The sequence below is a fragment of the Neolamprologus multifasciatus genome, chromosome 20 (assembly GCF_963576455.1).
Source record: "Neolamprologus multifasciatus chromosome 20, fNeoMul1.2, whole genome shotgun sequence".
Lineage (NCBI taxonomy): Eukaryota > Metazoa > Chordata > Actinopteri > Cichliformes > Cichlidae > Neolamprologus > Neolamprologus multifasciatus.
Window position 1 is genome coordinate 17,242,448 of NC_140458.1, and position 8,430 is coordinate 17,250,877.

Consider the following 8,430-nt stretch of genomic DNA (forward strand, 5'->3'; position numbering starts at 1 on the left):
TACTGCGATTTGAGCATGCGTGCACATTTCAAGCTTCAAGTAGAGTCAAACTGTGACATTCACACAGTGGACCAGAGTGCCTGTTACACACTTGCATGATGTCAGGTTTAAGTGCTAGGTTCATTCTACACACATGAAAAACTCAAAAACAAGCATGGAGTAAAAGGCAGACACTGCAGATCAGTTGATTTACTGTCGTCATGACAGATGCTGGTTTCAGCTCACTGAGCATTTCCATTTACACTGACAGACACAAGCCCTCAGACTGCTGTTAGATACATCACTTCACTAGACCATTTTATTCTGCTGCTATCTAAGCCAGAGGTAGTAAAAATTAGGCTTAAAGTGCAATCTTTTCTTCTATCACAACAGCCTGTGTCCATGCATCTTTCCTCAGTCTGACACTACTGATTTTACTGTAATGACTAAATGAAAAACAGACGTAAAATATTTTTGCCTTGCCTTTATACAAATAGTCATTGGTCAAATTAAATGTGTTGCCCTGTTAATAACCAGTATGGCTGTACTACTAAACAGCATTAGTGACTAATGCTTGTCCTTCTAGACGTCAGAGCAGCATTTTGTACCACTGACCACCATATTATCTTAAAGACATTTAGAGCTGCAGTGGTTCGAATCATATCTGATCACATGTCACATGTTGAACAGACTTCTGTGTTGGGACCAATACATTTTGCACTGTGCATGCATTCCTTAGATAATATTATTAGAAAACACGGCATACATGTTAATTCCTATGCAAATGATACCCACCTTTATTTATCCATGTAGTTGATGATACAAATCAACTAGTTAAAGTACGGGCATGTCTTAAAGACATAACAGCCTGGATGACCTCTAACTGAGGTTATTGTACTTGGTCCTGAAACCTTAGAAACATTGTCTCTGACGAGATTTCTTTAACTGTCATTAGCTTGGCTTCTAATAACACTGTCACAAATCTCAGAGTAGTTTATAATCAGGCTATGATTTGTGCAATATCTCTAAAATTAGAAACATCCTGTTTCAGAGTGATGCTGAAAAACATGCATTTATTAGTTTTTGGCTGGACTATTACAGTCATTATTATCAGATTCCTCTAGAAGCTCACTAAAAAGCCTTCAGTCGGAATCGGGACAGAATCTCTCTACTGTTGAAATTAGGCTTAAAACTTTTTTTTTTAAACAAACTTATAATTCAGGCTGGAATAGGCTGTAGTGCAAACAGTAGTGTTATTAAACTCTGGCTCCATTTGGCCTATCTCACTTTTCTCTTCAGTAAAATATCGTGGTCAGTGGTCTCGAACACTGCACGTCTAATAGTCTAATAGGACCAGCACAGAGATGAGTCAACTGCCAAACACATTCTAAACCCTGACTGAAACTCCTCAGATAAACTACTCCTTAAATGACAAGTTAACTGTCGGAAAACTATTCTTTCAATAATTTTTTAAATGAAAAAACAAAGGTGAGAAAGCAGTTTATAATGAGCTAAGACAGCTGAACCAAGTAAGGGTTCTTAAAGTAATGTTTTTTTAGTAATTAGTAAAATAATATTCTGACTTTTCAGCATGAAAAGTTGCAGGTCGACACATGTTTGAAAGACTTGGACATATTCCTAAATATTAAAAGATAAATGGACTGGTTCTTATATTGCATTTTTCTAATCTGCTTTAAAGATGCTTTATACAAGAAGTCTCACTCACCCATTCACATACATTCATACAAGCACTTTTTTCGACAAGTCCTGGGGCTGGGTATCGATTTCAATTTCTATATCTTTATATATCTTTCTGCTGCAGGTTGGGCTCACTTTAAACAATTTATATTCTGTTTAATCTCCAGTAATGCAGTCATGTGGAACCCTCTCTAAGTAAAAAGATCTGAATCAACTCAGAAATACAGATCTGCAATGTAGGGCAGCACGGTGGCACGGTGGTTAGCACTGTTGCCGCACAACAAGAAGGTCCTGAGTTCAATTCCACCATCAGGCCGGGGTCTTTCTGTGTGGAGTTTGCATGTTCTCCCTGTGTTTGTGTGGGTTCCCTCCAGGTACTCCAGCTTCCTCCCTCCATCCAAAGACATGCAGTTTGTAGGGATAGGTTAATTGATTAATCCAAATTGCCCATAGGTGTGAGTGTGAATGGTTGTTTGTGTCTGTGTGTTAGCCCTGCAACAGACTGGCAACCTGTCCAGGGTGTACCCTGCTTCTTGCCCTATGACAGCTGGCATAGGCTCCAGCGACCCTGGAAAGGATAAGCAAATGGATTCATTAAAAACATACAGCTGAATTAAAAGGCTTGAGTGTGAGCTTCTTGTGTGACATGTTAACTCTCAATATCTTTGATTTAAATTTAGTCAACCAAGTGATGCTAATCTGAAGTGTTGGCAGAACCAATACTAAATAACGCTGCTCCAGTTTGCATGACAGTATTCCTGAGGAGGACAGAGATGCCTTTATTGGAGTGTGCATGAAAGCACTTAGGCAGACATTTAAATCAGCTGTGTTGGATCTAAAACCTGCAGGATACTGGCCCTCGAGGCCTGGAGTTCGACACCCCTGCTCTAAGTGATTCATGTGTCTTCTTCAGCAAACAACATTAATCTGAAGTTAAACTCGCCTGCTGGGAGGTTTCATTTACACTTTAATTTATGCCTAGACTAGCTCTAATCTTCCTTCAGGAAACAAGCTTAGCTAAGTCAGGAATAGGCTTAGTCTAGTGCTGACCAAGGAAGCAGATATCTGTTAGTCTGCAATAAAAGCCTGTTCAAATCTAGGACTAGCTTCAATCTCCACTTTAACATTTAGGATTTGTCCACTGCCATCCCAGCTTCTCTAGAAAAACAATCCTATTTAGATATGAGGGTGAAGTTATGAGGTAAGACTAGCCAGCACAGTGCAGACAGATACCTGCTAGCTGTTGCTTGCAGAGTAATAAATGTTTTCATCTGAGGACTAATTTGCTTTTGAAGTCAGCCTAAAGAGCCAACTTCAGGAACTCTGGGTTTTGGCAGTCAACAGACCTCCCAATATTTAGATGGTTTAAGCTTTTTTAGTTAAATTCATGGCACCTTGCAAACTTATAAATCTTTATTTCAAACAGGGATCTTTTTGATACTTGGGACATTTTCAAATCCTTTATTCCCAACTGCTTATTTTGTACTTAAGAAGATTTTATTATTATTTTATTGTTTGAACATACAGAACAAACTAAAGAAAAATTTCAATCAAAAAGTTATTGTTTAAGTAGCTGCTGTCAAGCATTAGTGGTACCTTCAAAAAATGTAATTATATTAGTGCTTTGGATTTTAATAAATCTCATAACTTGTAGTGGAAGGTTGAGGAGCACTGGCTTAGAATAGTCTCTGAAAGTGTTTACACTATCAGGAATACTACTTTATACTTATGTGGTTTTTAGCTTTCAATTGAATTCTGACTTTAATTAGAGAAAAACCTGTTATTAGGATAGAAACGTGAATTCTGAAAAAATGACTGAATCTCAATATTTCAGTCTCACAGGAGGAGGCTGTACTGACGTGGGTCTGACTTGGTAAACAGCAGGTATGTCATAAATCATCCGCACCAAAGCTGTAGGTTGTGAAATGAAAAAGTCTGCTCTACAAATTGATATAAAGCAGGTTGAACAACCGCCCCCTGTTCAAATGTAGATGGAGAAACTGTCGTGTCTAAGCTCAAATAGGATTAAGGAGCACATGCAACAGGCCAACTGTGAGGGCTGGAAGAGAAACGTGAAAGATGAGATGAATATTCATGGAACAGGTAAGTGGATCGGTGATCTTAAAAGGTCCAATAAACCTGGGTGACAGAACATGTGGTGGAAAAACAAACTGAGCACTGAAACCAAATTGATTTTTTGATTGAACAGTATTTACACCAGCATACAGAAATAAAAGTACTAACAGCTTTTTTCTACTCAGAGCTTCATAACTGAGCGGATCATTCGACCTCTCATCACTTTAGAGCATTTTCTGCTTAACCAGTTTGCATAAAGATTTTATGGTCCAAATGTTAAATATATATAATGAGTGCAGTGAAATTGTATTTTCATATTTTGAATACTTCTCAAGACAAAGTTTTTGAACTATGGTTGGCCAACTCATGTTCAAACCATTTTTTCAGACACTGAAATTTGCAGCAATTTTTGAACACAAACATCTCAAAGCACTAAAGATAAAAGAAATTTTCACCAGTCTTTCATACCACACGCACAATTCTTACAGTGTTAATGATTTGAAAAGACCTGTAACATCCTCAACAACTCCCAGTGAGTTGAAGCAGATAAAGAGCTGCTCATACCCAGAGGCTGTGGAGACTGTCACCATAAACTTCATTATTATTAGTTACTGGCACCTGTTGATTGGGTCTACGTGGCTGTGGGAATCGTGTTTTGGGATTGTTATTGTTTTCTTTATATGCAAACTGTTCTGTACATTTCTGAAAGTGCACCTCACCAACTACACACATCACATTCTTGTGGCTACATCAGAAGGGGCCGTCTGTCAACACATTATTGAAGGAGTAAGTATGACCCTGTTGACTCTCTTTATTTCACTGTTTCATTGTTTAAAGTTCTGGAGGTTTTGGTCAACTTACAAGATGTTTTAAAAAAAAAAAAAAAATTGTATTTGATGACAGTTTTACAGGTCTTTGAACAGAAACTGAACACACTTTAAGGTGGCCAGACAAACTGCATTTCAGCATATATAACCATATAAACTATAAATCGTAATATAGAGCATTGAGAGAGCTGTGCGCTTATTTGTGAGTGTGTTAATACACATTTTTGTTATTTGTCAGACAAAAAGTAAACAAAGTCCTGACTGACTAAATACTGACAGAAAAAGAGAGAGACCAAGGGACAGAGAGATTTTAGATTTTTCAATCTACACCTGACTGTTATGTATAATTTCTGTTTCATAAGCTACACCATTGGTATTTCTCACACTACAACCTGATGGTGCCGTATTAAAATGTGGTAAAGTATGAAATCCTATTTTTAGCCACTGGGAGCGGCACAGTCACAGGAGTGCTGGAAGTGCGGATGACCAAGACAACTGAGGCGGGAGTGTCTGCTGATGGAGGTGGGCAAGGTGTTTCACCCTCCCCTCAGCCCAGGAGGGATGTACCGCATTCTGGTAAGGTGTCAAGGGGGTGTACGCCAGGCTTTGGTGGACACGGGCTGCACGCAGACCATGGGCATTTGCAGTTGGTTGGAGGGAGGTACAGTATTTGGGGTACCACTTGGGGGGTGGGCAGGTGCACCCACAGGTGGAGAAAACAGCAACGATAACATCCTGCCCACGCCCCAAGACCAAAAGGGAGGTGAGACGGCTCCTGGGGCTGGCAGGGTTCTACCGCCAGTTCGTGCCAAAGTTCGTGGACCTGACCAGCCGACTGATCGATCTCACCTGTAATGGTGCCCCAGATCTGGTCCAGTGGACAGGGCAGTGCCAGGCAGCGTTTGTGCGGGTCAAAGAGGCTCTCTGTGGGGAGCCGCTGTTATACACACACCTGTTATACAGCACCATAGAAAAGGAGTTTCTGGTGATCCAGCGGACAGTTGATTGGCTGTGCTATTACCTCCTAGGGTGCTCATTCACGCTCTGCTCAGACCACGCCCCACTGCGTGAAGGATGCCAACAGCTCTTTAAGTTCAAGGTGGTCTGTAGGCCAGGAACAATGATGGTTGTGGCTGATTTCCTCTCACGCTCACCGGGGAAGGGAAAGGGAGTAGGTTCGGCCCGATGTAGCCCCGGAGGAAGCCACGGACAGAGCAGAGAGACAGTGTCAAACTCAATAAGAGTGCTTGTGGCCAAAAATAAAGCTTGCACCATGTTAATTGTACGCTGTGTGGGTCCGGTCATTTCACACTTCTCTTTAGCTGCCTCAGGACAGAACTTCCCTCTCACCTCTTCTTACTTTGTTTTTGTAGAATAGTTCCCACTGGCACAACAGCATCAGAAGCAGATTTTAACTTTGGGCATATCATTAATGCCATAACATACTGGACAAGGATACAGAGTCCAAAGAACACCTTTGAGATCTGTGCTTACTCCAGAGGCCATGTTCTCAACACAATATGGCTACAATCAACACAATCATATTGTGTTGAGCATGTTCAGATAATAACTCACCTAAGAAAGTAATTTGCTACACTACTTGGCTAGCTTTTTGTTAGCATGAAGTCTGTAGAGATACTTGCAAAGGAGAGAGTTCTGTTAGCATTATAAGGCTGTTATTTCTGTCCTTGATGCAGTCTGCATTCTACCTTTGCACACTTGTCTATTTGTGCAATAAGAACAACAGCAATATCTGTCAAAAGGCCGGAGGCCGGTAACTGAACTGCACCCAGAGCAGAGATGGGAGGAGCGATTTAACAATGTTTAATTTCAGAACTAACGCTTGGCAGGGACAGAATATACAGTGGCTTGGTGAACGTGCCGTGGTAGCGTGGCTGTGGCAAAACAGAAACAAGACCGAGAAGGCAACTAGGGTGTGACGGGTACATACCGAGGAGAGAGGAGAATGGAATTAGAATGCAGCCAGCAGTAAGCTCCAGAAAAGGCGAGTATAATAGTTTTTCCCAGCTTACTTTGCAGGACGACTGACAGAAGGGTTGAGGGAGAGGTGGTGTAGGTCCAGGTGAGTTTGACGATGTGAACTAGCTGATGTGAGTTCTGTTTGTTCTGAGATTGTGAGATTACAGGAGGGCAGGCAGGTGAGGCATGGAAAGATTTCCAGAGAGCAGGTAAGTGAGCCAGAATCCAAGAGAGGAGTAGTTCTGAGCTGTGGAGTTTCCGGAAGAAACTAGAGCACAAGACAACAAGGTAACAAGGTAAGTAATGCACTTGGGATAGAAAGCATGAAACATGAGGCCAACATAGAGTTGTTGATGAACTGGTGGAGAAGGGCCATCAGCACGGAGCTTAAATCTCCAAGCCTATTTGCCTCAATCAGCTCCACGTGTCTGTGGCTCAGGTAGTAGAGTGGGTTATCTGTCAGGAATATGGGCAGTGGATCAAGCCCTGACTCCTCCAGTCCTCATGTTTAGGCACAACCTTCAGTTGCACCAAGTACATCAACGTATGCGTGTTAATGAAAGTGCTGCAATCAAAGTGTAAAATTACCACTACTCAATTTTTCTTGTCTACTCAAAGCACTTGCAATAGAAAACAGTGTGAGTGCACAACTGGAGTAGAAAGGTGCCATAAAAGTACCAGAAACGTATATTTATTTAACAGAAAAGTTACAATATCTGTTCGTGCAGCTAGTTTGTAATCGTTCTCTGCTTCCATGTTTACACTGCAACTCATTTCATATCATATTCCTCTGTCCACACCATCTCACCAATCGTAATTATATTTAGCCACCTTAATAATAACATCAGTAAATGCACAGCAGTCTTAATTACTGGTTTCATGTGCTCTCAGTCAAGATTACAGTTGAGCTGCGTTGAGTGTTCCCCTTTGTCCTGTGATCTGCAGTCCTCTCTGCCTTTGTTGTGATGGTCTCCTCTTATCAGACCTTTTAAATGTCCTTCACCCCTGCAGACCAGTCCAGATCATGAGACTGTGCCAATGCTCACAACAGGCACAGTGACTCAGTCACCCATTACCCTCAATCACTGACGAGGACAGAACATTTGCATCAGTTAATTAGTAAAGATGCCCTCTGCTGTGAAATGAGACACTCATTAGCATATATTAGGAATGTGGTGCAAAGCTGTTTCTGTCCTGGGATGTAACTCAGAAGGTTTACGGGATAATCAGCAGACAAGATTTCAAAAGGGCTGATGAAACGAGGAGACTGTTTTTTAGATTCTGTGTGGAGCTGAATATTTTAGGTAGACAACCAGACTTTCTGACTTTGAGTGAGTACTCGGTGTGACAAGGCGATCACGGTTTGTCATGAAATGCTGTGTGGCAGGCAGGAGATGAGGACTCAAAATGCAGGACTCACAGACTCGAGGGACGAACTCAAAACCACAGCTTTATTTGCAGGTCGCAGAAAAACGAGCATACAAAGTAAACTAAATTAAACTGGGGAATAACACACTAAACCCACAGGGAGATCCACACGGCATGAGGGACGACACAACACCGACTCAGAGAAACACAGGGTTTAAATACACTGGGAAGTAACGAGGGGAATGAGACACAGGAGGGCACAGCTGGGAGAAATCAGGACTGATGAGACAAGGAAGCAAAGCAGGACACATACACATAAGACACGGACCTTCAAAGTAAAACAGGAAGTATGACACAGACGCAAACTTGGCACAGTGGAGAGGGCAACTAAGAAACTCAAACACTGGGGAGCTGAGCTACTGGGGACACGGGGGGCTGAGCTACTGGGGACACGGGGGGCTGAGCTACTGGGACACGGGGGGCTGAGCTACTGGGGACACGG